Below are 18,211 nucleotides of genomic sequence, written 5' to 3'. Positions count from 1 at the left end.
TTCATCACCGACCGTCAGCGGGATGCCAATCAAAACCACAATATCGCTTCACACCAGAGTGGCGAAAATCAACAACACAGGAAACAGCAGTTGTTGTGAAGATACGGAGAAAAGGGAACCCTCATGCACTGTTGGTGGGGATGCAGACTGGTGCAGCCACTGCGGAAAACAGTGTGGAGGGTCCTCAAGAAGTTAAATGTAAAACTGCCTTATGATCCAGCAATCACATTACTGGGTATTTATCCAAAGAACAGAGAACACTAATTCAAAGGGATACATGCGCCCCTAATGTATAGCAGCATTACTTACAATAGCCAAGATATGGAAGCAACCCAAGCGTCCATCAGTTGATGAATGGACAAAGATGTGGTGTATCCATATGTATAACAGAATATTATTCAGCCATAAAAAAGGAATGAAATTTTGCCATTTGCAACAACATGGATGGAGCTAGAGAGTATAATACTAAGCAAAACAAGTCCGTCAGAGACAGACAAAGCCCATATGATTTTACTCATATGTGGGATTTGAGAAACAAAACAAATGAGCGAAGGAAAAGAAAAAGGGAGAGAGAGAGAGAGAAACCAAGAAGCAGACTGTTAACTATAGAGAACACACTGATGGTTACCAGAGGGGGGGTAGGGGGGCAGAAGGATGTGTTAATAGGTGAAGGGGATTAAGGAGTGCCCTTGTCATGAACAGCGGATGATGTATGGAACTGTTGAATCCCTACGTTGTACACCTGAAACAAATTTATTTTAATTTTTTAATTTTTTATTTTTTAATTTAATTTTTTAATTTTTTAATTTAATTTTTTAATTTTTTAAATAAATTTATTTTTTATTGGTGTTCAATTTGCCAACATACAGAATAACACCCAGTGCTCATCCTCTCAAGTGCCCACTTCAGTGCCCGTCACCCAGTCACCCCACCCCCCGCCCACCTCCTCTTCTACCACCTCTAGTTCATTTCCCAGAGTTAGGAGTCTTTCATGTTCTGTCTCCCTTTTATTTTTTTATTTTTTTATTTTTTTATTTTTTTCACCTGAAACAAATTTAGCGCTGTATGCTAGCTGATTGGAATGAAAGCAACAACTAAAAGAAGAGTGAAGTACTTAGAATACTCAGAACTCTGGAATTTTTACTTTATTTCTATCCCTAGTAATGGGCGTGCACAGTTTCTTTGACTTTTGTGAGCTTTAATTTCTCAACCTCAAAATGGGGATGATCATAAATGCCTGGGCTATTTCGCAGGCATGGTTGACATGCAACAAGAAGCTGTTGGCGCGAGCAAGTAGATCCACTGGAAATTCGCGTTCAGGGAGAGGGGACTGTCTAAATCCAAGGCACGCAGGGGAGTATCTATTGATAAATGTTGGGTTAAATGACTTTATTTTGCTCAGCCCTGGATATGGACCATTTATTGTCTGCTCTGTCAGGAACCGAAGGAGGCATCCTTGATTAATCCCAACAACACTCCCCTCTGAGGTGGCTGCCATCATTCTCCATTGGGGAGATGACAGAGACTTGGCCAAGGTCACACTGCTGTCTCGTTCCTGAGCCAGACTGAAAACCAGATTTGTTTAGTGGTTAAGTCAGCATCCCTTCTAATTGTAAAGACTATTTTGCAACAGTGAATGTTTTGTGTTTTGCAAATTGAGAACAAGATGGGATTCATAAAAAACGTAGATAATTTACTTCTCACGAACGTGAATTCCAGACGGTATCAATAAATCACACGCTTTAGAAGCTTAGGGAAATTAGCCATGATCTGAAGCCTTGGAACCTCTTCACTCACTCCTGTTTGCGGTAGAATTTATTCTTATCGTGCAGTCCTTGTAAACAAGATAGAGTGTTTCGCCGGTTTAAGAAAATGTTTACCAATCTACTCTTCCCTCGTGAGTCTCACAGACAGTACAACAGCATCGTTTCTCTTTAATATCCTTTTGGCTGGATCGTTGGCTTGCCCTCAATGAATTGTTGAATCGGGAGTGTCTGGCAGGGCCTCTAAAGCCTTCTTCCCTCGGGTCCCCAGTGTGCGGCCCAGTCCTCGCCGCTCCCATAGCTGTCAGGGGGCTGCCCGTGGGGGCCCCCGGCCGTACTCTGCGGAGCTGAGGATCTGACCAGGCCTTGCTGCTGCGAGAAACGCAGCCCCAGTGCGTTAGAAGGCCAATGAAGACCTTGCCTGACTTATCGATGGCCAACTGGAGTTTTGTTCTGGAGAGTCAGAGACTCTTGATGGATTCAGACCCCTCGGGTCTGTGTCCAGCCAAGTCCTCATCAACGTCCACGTGTCGGTGGCTCTCATTAGGTAAAGTGTCTAGAAGGAATCAGTTTTGGTGAAAAGTACTCCAAGTGGGTATGGATTTTGAGGAAAAGAATGTTGGATCCCAGTGATCCTATGGTTTCCGTCTAGGGATGGCTATAGGGGACAGGGAGACAGGATGGGGGATGCCTATGAGTGGGTGAGTGTCCCACTCTCCTGGAGGCCCCCATGACCTCAGAGCTCCTTGTTTTTTTTCCTTCTTTCTTCTGCGTACTCAGAGCTAATGAGCACCTCCTAGGCATCCAGGCGTACTGTACCCCGGGCCATACTGCAGTCATCCACTATGTAGGGAGCCCTTGCTCTCCCGGAATTCCTGCTCTAATGGAGCACGTTAATCAAATAACTGCATAATACATTATAAAGTTGTAACCGAAGAAGAAGGTGCTGTTAGAGAAGGCTTTCCTTCTGCGTGACAATTCACTGCTGGTGGCGTTGCTACGCCCCACGTCTCGGAAACATCAGAAGCCCTAGCTACTTTCATTAGGTATTAAAAGGAATATCATTGTAAGAAAAAGATTAATCATATATTTTTTTAAAAATTTTTAAATAATAAATTATTTTTATTGGTGTTCAACTTGCCAACATACAGAATAACACCCAGTGCTCATCCCATCAGGTGCCCCCCTCAGTGCCCGTCACCCATTCACCCCCATCCCCCGCCCTCCTCCCCTTCCACCACCCCTAGTTCGTTTCCCAGAGTTAGGAGTCTTCCAAATCATATAGTTTATGGATAGACTGCACTAACGTTCAAGCACACACACATATGAAATAAAATATATACTTCGTTGTATATATGTATTAATATATATGTTTTGTATATATGTATGAAATTTGTGTTGTTTCTTAAACTAGCATTTTTGCCTGATTATAAAAGCAATGTGACATTATCACAGAGAATTTGTAAAATTGCAAAACGTTTAAGGGAAAAAAAATTAAAATTTCCCAGAAATAATCAATTGTCATGTTTTGATGTATATCTTTCCAATCTTTTTCGAAACAGATAAATATTTAAGAATATAATCTGGATCATACTGCAAAAGCAATTTTCATTTTGTTTTTAAATTTTTCATTAAATTATAAGCATTTATCATGTCATTAAAATAATACTAGAAGGAAAATTTATTTACTATATTATATTCTATATTTGTATCATAGTTTAATTATTCCTTTATTGCCCCACGAATGATGTATCCTGTTTTGCTACATAAACAATGCTGGGAAGTAGAAGTTTCCACAATTTATGACAATTTTCTTAGACTAGATTTTGAGAAGAAAAAACATAGTCCAAGGGATGAAATTTTCAGGCTTGTGATATGTACTGCAAAATTGCTTTCCATATAGAAAATATAAATCTAGTTCCCATAAGCAAAGTATGAGAATGATTATTTTACTGATTACTCTTGTCATCATGAATATGGTCGCTGTTAATTAAATAGTTAAAAGATATTATCTCTTAATTTGCTATTTTGGTCTACTAGTGGGATTAAGATTTGTAAGTGTTTATCAGCCATCTGCCTTCTTTTGTAGATCTCAGTTTATGTCCTTTGCTCATTTATTACAGTTTTTTGTGCTTTTCTTATTGTTTGTTAAGCCTTTCTTTTTATTTATTAAGGATACCAATCTTTTGTCCAATGCAAAATTTCCAAGTCCAGAGAACAGAAGTTTCTAATTTTCATGTGCATATATATATTTTTTCTCCTTGATTTCTATTACTTTCGCACTTCAGAAAGTCTTTCCCTATCTTACTGGTCAGATAACATTTTGTCTATGCGGTGTGAATCTGGATGAGTTATTATCTTGCTGCGCATAGGATACTTCAGCAAACCGGCACAGGGCCTTGTTCGGCGTTTCTGAGTGTGTCATGCGGGTGCCTCACGTTTGCCAAATAGTTGGATCTCAGTAGACACGGATCGTTGGGGCAAGTGTTCTTTAAACCAGGTTCTGAAGGAGGAGGAAGTCTCACCTGATCAAACAAAAGGGAGGAAGGATGTCCCAGGGAAGGGGACTAATACGCGAGGGGTGAGAGACAAAAGCCACGCTGTGCAGGGCAGGCCTCCGGCTGGCGGTCCGCGTGCACGCTGGCGAGGCTGGAGCTTCACACGGGGCCGGGCTGGAAAGGGCCTTCCAGGCCGCGCAGAGAAATTTAAACTTACGTTATAAAATATGGGAAATCATCACCTTGGGTTATTTAGGGAAATCATTCTAATCAGAGCAGAGACCTAGAGATGATGAGATTTGAATTGGGGCCTTCTGTCAGGAAAAAAAAATGTAACTTTTCTCGGCAATATTTAAGAAATGTGGCAGGTGGAATGTTACGGGCTGGATGGAAACCGATTCAAGAAATATTTAAGTGGGAGGATTAAATGTGGATGAAGAAAGCAGCACGGCGTCAAAGAAGAAAGCACCCAGATTGGGAACCCAGGGTCCCCGCCAGCTCATTGATCCTTATTCGCCTCTTCTCCTCTGAGGGCTTCTACTCCCTTATCACTGCATGTACTTTCTAGACTCGATCATCTTTAGTCCTGTGGAGCTCTGACCGTTCTCTGTTCTCAGTCTCAGGAGGCACCGACGTGGCATTTGAAACTGCACAGGAGCTTGAGAAATCTTGTTGAAAATAGGAACTTGCACTCTTCTAATATTCCTATTCCCCGTTTCCTAACATCTGAGCTAGAGGGGCCGTTAGGAAATAGGAGGCCGTGGCCCTGGCTGCGCGGGGCGAGCTCATCGTGGAGGTTCCAGTGTCCAGGCCTTGCACCCTTTGGGGGACCATCGCCACAGCTCCCACGGCTGGGGACCCTCGTCGCCCTGTGCGTCTCGGCTGCCATCGTCCTTCCATCCCTCCCTTGTCTCGAGGTGCAGACCCCAAACGAGCACGCTCAGGAATGCCGGTCGTGTAGCAAGCGACGTTCAGCCGCGAGGCCCAAGAACTGTGCTTCCAATCCAGCTGGCCGTTGAGGTAAAATCTGTTTGAATGGATGCGGCTGCTTGCTGACCCGCAGGGTGGCGCAGGCTGTCCCTGTCCCCAGAGGGGGCAGGAGGTGAGAGGACACTTGTCTCGCGTCTCAGGAGTTCCTTGCTTTTCCCGTATGTACTTTGCTGTTCTCTGTCGCTTTTGTCTCGGGGCATTAGAGTTGGGTCCACACCCCGAGTCTGTTCTGTGACCTTAGCTAAGGAAGCTGTAGGTAGCTCAGCTCCTGGGGGTCACTGTGCTGAAATGACCTCTGCAGAAGGCCCGAGAACCCCACCGCCCCGGCATCGTGCTAACTAACCTTGGAGACGCTGCGCCTTATCCGGGCCTGCCTCCTACCTGATGCGGAGAAAACCGTCAAGTGTTCTCCTGGATTACTGGGGAACGTCCAGCTTCGGATGCTTGACGGGCAGACTGTGGCCTCCGGGATGACACCCCAAAGACGAGGTCCAGCTTCCCCAGCCCGCTGTTACTCCACTGATGTTTTCTGTTATTTTTGTCGTGAGATCCCTGAGCCCAGTCACCCAGCGCTTGGGAAACTCACTTTAGGAAAAGAGCGTAGTAGGAGAGAACTCGTTCCCAGTGGAGAACTCTTAGAGGGGCTTTCATCCATCTGCCTATAAGCTTAAGAAGGAGTTTTAAATTAGATGCGGTTATTGGAAATCAATTAACATCTTTAAAAGCAATTTCAGGGAAGGCCTAGGCTATAATCTGATTCTTTATATACTTAAAATTAACCTGCAGATGAATTCAAAGACAAAGTTTCTATCAGCTCTTCCAAGTTGCTGACAACATGGAATTTTCTCCGATCTCTTGCTTTTTGTTCTAGAGCTGCTTGCGCACGTAAACACTCTTTACACATTACGGAGTTAGTGTCTCCACCTCCGTTCTCTAAACCAGAAGCCGAGGGAGGGTTCCCTCAAAGCCACGCGCTTTCCTTCCCCCTCAGTTGTGTTCATTCTGTCATTGAACCTGAAATGTCCTTCCCTCTCCGTTTCTGCCTTTAAAAATTGTATTTCTAGGATTCAGATCAAATGTCACCTTCCTCTTCCTCCGAGGACAGATTCTCTTTAAAGGGGAAAAAAAAAGTCTGTGACTATTTAGGGAAGGCAGCAGTGATCACCATGGATCGTTGATAAAGAAGTCGTTCCACACTAACCTCATCTCCTTTGGGGGATTATTAACTTGTGTAATAAATAAATGCGGTAGACGCGGGATCTTCGGCTACCAGCACGTCTTTGATCAGGCCTCTCTGGGCAGCCACGTGGGCCATGGGACAGGACAGTCGGGTAGGTTAGTGACTGGCTAGCTAAGCCGGACGTTGCTGACTAATGGCGCGAGGCCAGTGAGACCGCCTTCTGCGGGGTGCTGTCCGCGCTCGTCCTGGACTCCATCTGAGAGGAAGAGTTTTACTAATGATTCATCGGTTGGGATCGATTTAGGCCAGGCTGTCGTAAAGAACCACTCTTGGCATCTAGTAGTTGAAACAATAAAGGTTGATGTCACCTGATGCAAACCCACCGAGGTGTGGGGGACAGGTGGGCTCTTGATGTGGGCCACTGTCATACCCGTTATGTGGGCCACTGCTGTGGGGAGAGACCATGTGAAAGCTCTGTGGATGCAGATCATATACTCTGATCTCAGGTGGGTGGGCATGTGAGCCAGCCGTGTGCCTTCAAGGAGACAACTGTCATGTCGATGCCCCGGTGCGTCTTGATGACCACCGCACGTGCTTGGACAAACAGAGACATAAGCTACCAGTGGATGACATGAATTTGGGGATAAGGTAAGTGGGATTCCCGGCAGCAAGTTCTGGATTCTTCCACTTATTATCCATGACCCCGGGCAATCAGTTAACATTCCTGAGCCTCAGTTTCCATATTTATAAAATAAGGCCATCGGTGATGTCAAAATCTCAGGGTCGCTGTTGGTGTGATGGAGTCAGGTGATGGAGTCAGGTGCCGGCCGGTATTGGTATCTCTGGGCTTGGAATTTAGCTTTCTGTAGGGGTGCTTTGTTCTTAGATGTCTAAAAGAGTTCTGTTGTAAGTTTTATTTTTAAATATTTTACTTATTTATTCATGAGAGACACAGAGAGGGGCAGAGACACAGGCAGAGGGAGAAGCAGGCTCCCTGAGGGGACCCCGATGGGGAACTTGACCCCAGGATTCCAGGATCACGACCTGAGCCACTCAGGCCTCCCTCTATCATGAAATATTTATCATGGATAGTACCATTTGTCATTTTTTAAGAATTGGCTTCTTTTTAAATTTAATGTAATTTATTTTGAATTGCGTGTTACATTTGCAGGATATATTTTTGCCAGTCTTAAAAATAATATACAGAACCTTTTATATGTAGCTTATTATTATTTATCCAGTCTGAAAGTCTTTTTTTTTGTTTTTTTCAGTATGGGCATTTGATACATATAGTCTCATAACCTTTTAACTAATTTTTCTTTTATGTATCTTGATTTATAATTTCAGTTTCTATATTTCCTTTTTTTTTGTTTTGTTTTTATAAATTTATTTTTTATTGGTGTTCAATTTGCCAACATACAGAATAACACCCAGTGCTCATCCTGTCAAGTTTTATTTTAATTTGTGCCATGTATACTATTTGCTTCCCATTTTCTTCTTTGAGTGTCAACTTTCTGGTTTTCATTCCATTAATATACAGCTTAAAATGTAAAAGCCTCATAAAGCCCATCTTTTTCTGAAATATCAAAGTCGAGAACAGAATCATCATTTATGAACCCCAGTTTCGATGAGTGTAGTATTTGAGATTTCAAATGTCTAATGTGTGATTATAAGCCTCACCATTTAATTTGAAAAAGTAGACAATGTGTATCTCCTTATAACCTATTTTTCCTATTTTCCAGTGAGGTTTCCAATGAGATTGACAGTCATTAATTAGACCCGTATCCATGATTTAACAGTTTTCATGCTTCCAGGATTCGTTTTGACTACTACTTCTTCCTTCTTGGGTTCTTCATTGCATTGCATTTCTGTGCTCTAGGGATTTGCTGCAGGTACCTTATTCAGAGAGATTGGGACATTGCTACAAGAAGGGCGAGAGCTGCGTATAAATTCCTGGGTCAGCCTTTCTTCTCTGTAAGCTCTGCAGCTGCTGCTCCACCGCCCTGTGGCATTTGGTGGGTTGTGCCTTATCAGGACCAGGAAGCCGGCCTGGTCTGCTATTAGTGTTGCCAAGGAGAAGTCTGAAGTTGACTTCGGGTCTTTTGTCAACGGAGCAGGTGCTTCAGAATTTGGGGGGCTCACTAGTGTCTGGAGCCCTGGCACTTGTTCTGCCCTGGGAGCCGCTGCGATGACCAGTGTAAGCTGCCCACCGAGTCACACGGGCACAGCCGCCAGCGCCTGGCCTCGGGTCAGGCCGCGTGTCCCTCCATCTCTGCCCTGGAGCTTCCCTGATAATGCTGAGGCACGGAGCTCTTGGGACTTGCTGGGCGTGATGCAGGGATAACCCACAGACATGTGGAAGTCAACACTCCCGGGTCTGGGTGTGTGCGTGCAAATCTTTGGCCAATGGGAGTTGAAAACCAATGGATAAAATCCTTTCTCCTCGTCTTGTGGTCAGACTCTGCTGAGTTGGAGGAGTTCAAGGGACTTCTTGGAAGATGGTCCTATATGGTGAGTTTTTTTGTTTTTGTTTTTGTTTTTTGTTTTTTGTTTTTTTGTTTTTTTTAGATTTTATTTATTTATTTTAGAGGGAGAGAGAGCATCTCCAGCACACTCCCCACTGAGTGCAGAGCCAGACCCCGGGGCTCAATCTCACAGCCCATGAGGTCACGACCTGAGCCGAAATCACTAGTCCTCAGCCGACTGAGCCACTCAGGCACCCTGGTCCTGTGAGGTTTTGAGAAATTAGCTGTGCTGACTCGATAGCGAGGTGGTCTTGTCTGTGCTCCCGTGGGGTTGATGCTGTCCACTCACCAAAATAGCAGCATGTAAACCTCTGGCTCAGGCTTTGCTTTTAGGGAAACCCAGGCTAAGACTATAGGTGATTCGCAGTTTTTGCCTGAAGGCATCTAGAAATGCTTTCTTTGTTTTTGGATTTTTAAAATATTCACTAAAACATGCTTGGTATAGAGGCGCCTGGGTGGCTCAGCGGTTAAGCATCTGCCTTCGGCCCAGGGTGTGACCCCTGGATCCTGGGATCGAGTCCCGCATCGGGCTCCCTGCATGGAGCCTGCTTCTCCCTCGGCCTGTGTCTCTGCCTCTCTCTGTGTGTGTCTCTCATGAATAAATAAATAAAATACTAAAAAACAGAAGCAAATGCTAGGTATAAACTTCTTTTCAAAACGATTACCTGGGTTATTGCAAGGACTCTATAATCAGGCTTGGATCAAAAAAAAAAAAAAAAACCACAGGATAATTTCTCTTTAGTATGTATTGTTTTATTGTCTGTTCCAGAAATGCTTATTATTTTTTGGTTAAATCCTTACTCTATCTTACCCTTTCTTCCTTTGGATGCAGGGAGTGTTGCTCCAGTTTGCCCTTCGTTGGTTTTATTTACCACTACTATTTTATTTCTTAACTTTTGGTCCAGACGTCACTCTTCTTTGGGCTTTACTCTGCGTGACGTATGTATTTTTGTTTTCCAGATAGTTCTCTTTTTTACTGTGGTTTATCTTTTTATTCACAGAGATCATGCACTCTTTTATTTTTATTAGTAACATGAGCATGTCGGGACATTTCTTTTTTTATGATGTGCGCTTTAGAGGGCAGGGGGTTGCACAGAGGGTCTGGCCTTTCTTCTCAACTCGTTGTGTTTTAGAACATCTTCATATGCCCAGATTTACTTCTCTTGACTGATGCATGTGAAGAGGGAGCTGCGAAGCCCAGAGTCTAAGAGCAGACAAGATCTGGGAATTGCCCCGTGAGGAGATAAGGGAAGATGCAGAGGGCCCTCCTTGGGGCTTGATTAGGAGACTCAGCTGGACACGTGGAGGTGCTGAGGTAGCCGTGGGGTGGCGGGGGTGTGGGAGGAGGGCTGCTGTGGTCTCGTGGGACCCAGTCCTGGGTGGCCTGGCACAGAGTCACCGCTGCGGGGGCCAAGGCCCGCTGCCACTCCCTTGGCCCCCGAGCAGCCGGGATGAAGTCCACATGCACGTAGCCTCCTGCCAGCGACACAGGGACCGAGTGGTCTCGGGGGACAGGGGGCAGGGGGGAACCAGTCCAGGCCTGCCGCAGGTGCTCACTTACCTGGTGCCGGGATGGGGCACGCTGCGACGCCCAGGGTGTGCGCTTAGCATCCGGGCAGCTGTTCTTGCTCCATAGTTTCTCTGTTCACGTAGGTGGTTTCTGGGGACTCGATGTTCAGATGGTTCTCCCGTTGCCGGGGCACACGCCGGGCCATCGCTGTGTCCTGGACGACAGTGCTCCTGTCACAGGCCCGTGGCTCCGGCTTGCAGGCTGGGTGGCCGCCGGGGGTCCGTCCTCCCTTCGGGTGAGGGTGGGGGTGGCCCTGCGAGGCAGCTGGAGACGGGCGCTCGGGGAGCCTCTGGGCGACAGTCTGAGAAGCCGTCGAGGCGGCGCAGCACCGTCCCTGCAGCGGCGCCGAACACCTGGGAACTCAGCCCGTGGGGAAACGTGGATGCGCGGCCGGAGCAGGCGGAGCTGGGAAGGGCTTCTGGGGTGAAGGCACTACAGACCCGGGATCGTGACGGCAACGCCCAGTGGCTGCAAGGTCCGGGAGCAGCAGGTGCAGTGCTGAAGTGACCCCGAGGCTCTGCGCGCCGGGGACAGGCCGTGGGGGTCCCTTTTAGCCCCTCACCCACAGTGCAGCCACCTGGGGGCCAGCTGCCACCCCCACCTGCGGGTGCAGCGCTGAAGTGACCCCAAGCCCCTGAGCGCTAGGGACAGGCCCATGGGGGTCGCCTCTCAGCCCCCCCACCCGCAGTGCGGCCACCTGGGCACCACCTGCCAGCCCCGTCCACAGGTGCAGTGCTGCCCACAGGTGCAGCCACCTGCCACCCTGCCTGCAGGTGCAGCGCTGAAGTGACCTCGAAGCTCTGCATGCTGGGGACAGGCCCGTGGGGGTCGCCTCTCAGCCCCCCGGCCTGCGGTGCAGTGCTGCCTGCAGGTGCAGCCACCTGGGGGCCACCTGCCACCCCGCCTGCAGGTGCAGCGCTGAAGTGACCCCGAGCCCCTGCACACTGGGGACAGGCCCGTGGGGGTTGCCTCTCAGCCCCTGCCCGCGGGTGGTACCTGCTGCCGGCAGCCCCGCTCCCCGCGGAAGGACAGTTGGCCCTGCTTCACAGCTCGCCCATCGCCTACGCTGCGCCGGGAACATTCTCGGCCGTTCCCTTTAGCACGGGTTAGTAAGGGTCCCACTGTTTCCTCCTTTAGCCCCCAAGACACCAGTTCCGAGGACCTCATGCCGTCTGCCCCAGCCTGGGGCGCAAGGCCCTTCCCAGGTCCACGGGCGACCTGCGTGGTCCCAGAGGCCACGGGAGGGACAGGGACCCCGGCCTGAGCTCCCGCAGTGCTGTGGGCTCAAGCCCAAGGGGGTCCCAGCGGCAGAGCGGGTGGCTTCCAGAAGCCTGTCCCTCCCGGCTTCCCCAGCGCAGCCCGGCCGTGTGTTCTGGCCTCTGATGCTTTGTCACCCTGCTTCCGAGGTGGCACCGTCCCCAGAGCCACAGCCGCGGCCCCCGTTCCGCTGCACACGTGTGGCTGCTCCAGCCCTGCTGTCACCCCTCCCGTCGGGGCACCTTGGCTTGGGTCCCTCTGCGCCCTTGCAGTGTGCTCGTCCACACTGTGTTCTCTGTCCCGGTTCCTAGGTGTCCCCAGGCCCCCCGAGATTACCACCTTTGCTCACACCAGCCTTGCCAGCTGTCCTCCGCTCCCTGGTGGGTGGTGCCGCCTTTTGCTTTCCCACCTGGACGGCGACTCCCGCCACGGGCTGAGACCCCGGGGACTTCACCCAGCTTCCCCCGCCCTCTGTTGCAATTACTTGCTGCCTTCGGGGGTGAGACGAACGTCCCCCCGGGACCTGCTGGGTGGCGGGGCCAGAGACGTGCGGGGAGGCCCGCGGGAGCCAGTCCCCTCGGAGACGCCCCCTGGGTCGGCCAGGACGCTGGGGGCAGCCTGTGCCCCGGGGTCACCTACGGAGCATTCCCAAGCCCCCAGCCAGGCTCAGCGGGCTCTCCTGCTCCCCTGTGCCTGCTGACCCCCAATCCTCTCTGTCTTCTTCTAAAGTCCTTTATTGTCTGTTCCCCCACCCGGGAAGCTCCGCAGAGTTTCACTTCTGTTTCCTCTTTCCAGATCTTAGAGTGAACTCATGACTTTAAGGTCTTCATCTCCTTCAACATGACATGGTGGCGTGTTGGCAAGAAAACGCACCCGGCAAACTAAAAAAAAAGCAAAAAACAAAAAACAAAAAACAAAAAACAAAACCCCAAACCCACGTTAAATGGTGCACACTCGTAGTGAGGCTCTGGGGTCTGCTCCCTTTATAAGCCTCATCAGACGTGATCCCCCGCCCTGATGCCTGTGTGTTTCTTCCCTGCAGGCTCCGCTGTGTGACCCAACCCATGCTGTCGGCACAGGCTGTCCTTTTTCCTGGTGAAAATGATCCCGGGGGTGCTGTGCGCGTAGCACACATCACTGCATCATGCTTTGTGGGCTCACATGTCACATCAAACTGTCGATCCTACAACTTAAGCGGAGGGACGAGGCCTCATTTGGGAGTTAGGACAGCGAGGGGGAGGTAAGCACGCTGGTCACTGTCCCATCACATGGAATCTGGCAGACGGAGGAACTCATGGGTCAGATGAACTCAGGGACGGTGAATGTGTGGGATAGGAGGGAGTTTAGTGATGCTCTAGTCCCACATGCCTATTTTACAGATGTCAGGATGGGAGCCCAGAGAGGGAAAGTGATAGATGTCCATGGTTCTCGGAGAATTAGTGGCCAGTTGGCCTGTTTGGTGGCGCCCTTTCCACCACACTGTCACCCCCGGAACTCTGGGGTTGCTGTAAACTGTAACCTTATTACAGCAGGTCCTGCGAGGTCGGTTCCTCTTAATCCATTGAGGAGAAAACGGAGGCATCTAGAAGGTAAATTACATTGCCCAAGATCATGGAACCCTTCTCGGTCAAGACATTCTCACGCACAAAATGGGAATACAAAAATCTCAGTCTATGGAATTCTAGGAATTAGGGAGATACTGTCTGTGAAATAGTGTGTCGCGAGGCGTTAATTTATACGCCATTTCCCTTCACGCTCCCTTTCGCCCCTTTTGTTGGAGCAGCTATGTAGGGGGGAATCTGAGCATTGAGCCAGAGATCAAAGGAATGAAGGTTCTTAACCTTTATTTTAAGTCCTTGCAGGGGATGTTTACCTCTTTTCATCTGTCAGGAGTTCTGAGGCCTTTCCTGGGTCGGGGATCCCTCGGTCGCATGAGCCTTGGAGGAAAGGGGGCCCCTGCCTGCCCTTGTGGGGAAATGTGGGGGCTGGATGTCCCACCTGGCAGCCAGCTTGTGGACGGACATGTGACCTGGGCATGGCTCCTGCCAAAGGCGCTGTGTGAAGGCGGTGACCCCGCGCTGTAGGGACCCTTCCTGCTAGTCACAGCGGCAACAAAGACAGGCTCAGTGGCGGCAAGACCCTGACCATTCAGTGTTTAGTTTCTGCTGTCCGGCCTCCTGGTTTTCACTGGATTTTCTGGCTTTCCCAGCGAGTCTGTGAACTGCCCAGCATCGGTTCAACAGCACTCCCTTTTCTGCTTGGGTTGGCTGGAGTGGTTCACCACACCCCCCAGGTACTATCCAGGTGCAAGAAATACTTGAAGCCGAACCTGCAGGACACATTTCCCTCAGCAGAGAAGTGACGAAGCCCTCTGTGGTGGAGAGTGGGAGAATTGGGGGAGGGAATGTGTGCCCCCCCGCCTCACTCAGCAAAGTTGACCCCAAAGGAACATGACAATAGGACATACAGGAGAGTTTGTGCTCAGGAACACAGAGGGTGTGTGCCTCATTCTCTTCAAGCCCCGGAAGGAGTTTGCTTCCCACAGCTTCTCCGTGTTGCCGGGACTGGAAGCCAAGGCTTAAGATGGCTTCGTTGGGTGCCAGGCAGAGAAGGGGCCCAAGACAGCCCATCTGGACCTCTCTTGTCCCCAGAACAGCTGAGTTTTCCTGTGTGCCATGGAAGGTGTGGAAGTTGGCTGAGGGAGCAAAGGATGACTAGTCAGCACCAGTCAATAGGAGAGCCGGTGGACCCAAGACGGGCACTGGGGTCCTACTGAGAGGTCTTTGCTGCAGAAGGCGGTAGTGGCTCCATAGTCGAAGACAACGTGAGTATAAGACCCCTCAGTAGCGCTGGCCTGAAAGATGGCCACCCGTGGGGTCAGCTGGGGTAAGTGACTCAGATATCTTGGGGAAGGGGGAGGATAGTCCCAATCCCAAGACCTCCCTGTTGTTAATGCTGACACTAAGGCATTCTAGAAAACTTCTGGGACTCAGGTCAGCTGAGGGGAGGAGGGAGGGAGGGCGGGCAGGAGAAAACCTGGAACAGACGGAACAAAAGTGGTAACGATTGAGGAAACTCCAAAGTATTGAGTTTCTCTAGAATTGATAAGATCCCATTGGTGAACTGGAGTTTGAGGCAGAAAAGCAAGATGGCATTTTTGTAGACCTGAGATGCATGGCCCTTGATTAAGAAGAAAAATGCTAAAAAAAAAAAAATGCTAAAAAAAAGAGGAGGAAGAAGAAGAAGGAGAAGAAGAAGAAGAAGAAGAAATGAAGAAGAAGAAAGAAGAAAGAAGGAAGAAGAAGGAAGAAGAAGAAGAAAAGAAAAATGCTTTCAGTGAATCAGGCTTCTGGCGGATGTTATTATGAAGAAGGCGCCCAGCGCCGCAGATCGAGAGTTCCATCCGTGAGCGACGTCTCTGTAGCCCACGTGTGATGATGGGAAGAAGGTGGCCCTCAGCTCTCCGGGGTGGCGTCCGGCCCCGGCGCTCGCAGCTTCACGCAGCAGAGTGGCCACCGGGTAAGCAACCATCCGGAGGTCCGCGGGGTGAGGCTTGGCGGAAACCACAGTCCTGAGCAACCAGCGTCCCAGACACACGCGGAGCTGTTGGCCGGGAGCACCTGCGGGGCCACGTGAGATTCCCTTCCTCCTTTTCTTGCTATTTCATACTTAAAGCAGTTAAAAAAAATTTTTTTTATAAAGACCTTTCCAGGAGAGCAGTTGCGGACTGAATATTGCGAATGCCTATTGCCCCTTGTTACGAGCTTGAAGGAATGATTAAATGATGGTCCACTTGGGCCTCGCAGAGGTTTGTTTTATTTATTTATTTATTTATTTATTTATTTGATGTATTAATTAATTTATTTATGATAGACACAGAGAGAGAGAGAGGCAGAGACACAGGCAGAGGGAGAAGCAGGCTCCATGCAGGGAGCCCAACGCGGGACTCGATCCTGGGTCTCCAGGATCATGCCCTGGGCCAAAGGCAGGTGCCAAACCGCTGAGCCACTCAGGGATCCCCCTGGCAGACATTCTAGAGGAGCTTATCATCATCTGCAATTTCTCACCCCCATGACTTTCCATCATCCTTCGAGATCAGTTTTCTGCAAAACAGAGTCAGCGAAGAGATGGCCTAGGCAGAAAGATGCATCCTGGTTGGACTCGCGGGGAAGAAGATCTGACTTGGGGCCCTTTCCACGTACTCCCCCAAATGAGCACCACCCCACAGAGGCTAATGGGGTGAATAGAAAGAAATAGCAGAACTAATGACCACTGCCAACTCTTTGGTTTCATACATAGACACACACACACACACACACACACACACACACACACACACACACGGGCCAGTTCTGGGTGAGCACAGCCCTTGGTGTGTCACCCGAGAATATCGCCTGCCGGTGAGGTGTACACCGTCCTGCACCAGCCCTGGAATCTGAAGTGTGTGGTACGTGTGGTGAGGGCGGGAATGGGGTGAGACTGGCGTTCCATAAAAGGCTTGGAGGTGTACCCTGGGACTCCGGTGAGGCTGATTTGTTTTTTCCCTGAGGCTAAACCTGGTGTTTTGGTCTGTGCTGAAGCAGAAATAGGTGTCGGGCACAGTCTAGACACATCAAAGTAGATTAATGTTCCCCTTTGAATGAGGCTTGCACGTCTGGTCCTCAGGGGAGCTTCAGACTGGGGCTGAGCCAGGAGCAAGAGAGGCCTCCAAAGACCCCTCTGAAGCACGAGCTGGGCCCCACTCCACCTTGTGCAGGAGAGCGACGAGCTGCACCCACGCTGGACTTCTGGGATGTGCTGAGCGTCACCTTGACTCGCCCCCGGCCCGGGGTTTGGGGCCCTGGGCGGTTTAGTCAATAGCTCTGCAGATAACCTTTCCTCTGTGATCCTCACCGGTCCCTTCACCTCTCTGTGCCTCAGTTTCTTCTCCCAGACAGCTCCTTTCCTCTAAGGCCTGCAGGGAGGATTAACTGAAAGTTGAACCCCATGCATTTTCGCACGTGGCATGCCTCATGAATACTGAACACCGCCGTCTCTCAGTGGCACGGGTCTCTAAGTATCAATCTTGCGTCTATGTTCTCCGCTGGCCCTAGTGGACCTTAAAGATAACTGCGTGGTGGGTTTGGTGCAATGGGAAAAGAGTGTCAGCCTGCCGTGGGCCCTCTTTTGGACCAAAAGTCTACTGAAGCTGGGTCGGCGTGGTGCCAGCAAGTTAGACACAGAGAATTGGGTGAATCATCTAGATTCTGGCTCCTTGCTACTGTGTAGGCAGATCATCCAGATGATTAAACGGTCCTTTTCAACCTTGTGCTTGGAGATGTGTCCGTGTAGGTAGGTTTGTATGTCATTTTGTGCTTCCGGCAAGGGTGAGTTGCTAAATTATACAGGAGTTAAATCATGTTTTTTGGAGATGTGTTCAGGCTTAAAGCTCACTTTTGTGGCAAATTCTGGCTTCTTTGCTCTAGCGTTCCAGGGGCCGATTTCTGTTTCTCATTTCCTCTCCCGATGCCTCATCCCTTTCTGTTCTGTGCCTCTCGCCATGTGGCTGGAGACGGATGGGCTGAAGTGATTAGGCCCACAGACCCCTGAGCTCCAGCCCTGCTTCAGCAGCACCTGCTACCCCTTTATTTCATGTTTCTCTCAACCTCAGATCTTGCCCTTTTACTCATCTGCCATCTGGCAGCCCCCCCTACATTCCATTCCATCACCCCGGGGATAAGGCCGGGGGCGAACCAAAAATGGCAACTGCCTTGGTTGACAGACCCAACTTCCAGGAGGCCATGGCCCAGAGACCTGGGTGACGATGTGCAGCTCGGTGAGCAGACTGGCTGTCAATTAGCGGGCCATGCCCGGAAATCTAGAAAGTAGCTTTTTTTTTTTGTGCCTGGCCACTAAATTCCACTCACCTGGATTGTTTCTCCGATAGAGGTGTGCAGCCTTTTTTTTTTTTTTTTAAATTGTGGTAAAATAAATATAACACAAAACTTACCATTTTAGTCATGTTTAAGGATATGATTTGGTGACATGAAGCACATTCCCAACTGCTGTGCGCTCATGACCACCGTCCATCTCCAAAACCTTTTTCATCTTGCAAAACTGAAATTCTGTACTGTTAAACAATACTGATATTTAAAAAATACCTATTTCTTCTTCCTTTGGCCCCTGGACACCACTTTCCTACTTTCGGTCTTTATGGGCTTGAGTACTCTGAGAACTTCATCCAAATGGGATCATGAGTATTTGTCCTTTTGTGAGACTGACTTATTCACTAAGCGTAATGTCCTTCAGGCTCATCTGTGTTACAGCATGGGACTGAATTTCCTTCTTTTCAAGGCTGAATAATATTCCATTGTGTGTTTATACCACATTCAGTTTATCCAGTCATCTATCAGTGGACACTTGGGCTAAGGATATGCAACTTTTTAAAA

At 49.1% G+C, this 18,211-nt stretch overlaps 1 long non-coding RNA gene across 1 annotated transcript in view; it reads left to right on the top strand.

The window, feature by feature from the left end:
• Positions 1–14,764, top strand: part of LOC119865118 — a 72,843-nt gene extending 58,079 nt beyond the window's left edge. The window contains exons 3-4 of the long non-coding RNA XR_005375969.1: positions 12,826–13,023; positions 14,435–14,764. This is a non-coding gene — a long non-coding RNA (uncharacterized LOC119865118). The remainder of the gene's footprint in view (positions 1–12,825; positions 13,024–14,434) is intronic.
• The last annotated feature ends 3,447 nt before the right edge of the window (positions 14,765–18,211 follow it).

This window comes from Canis lupus, chromosome 22 (genome assembly GCF_011100685.1).
Source record: "Canis lupus familiaris isolate Mischka breed German Shepherd chromosome 22, alternate assembly UU_Cfam_GSD_1.0, whole genome shotgun sequence".
NCBI lineage: Eukaryota > Metazoa > Chordata > Mammalia > Carnivora > Canidae > Canis > Canis lupus.
This window is presented reverse-complemented; position numbering and strand designations above follow the sequence as displayed.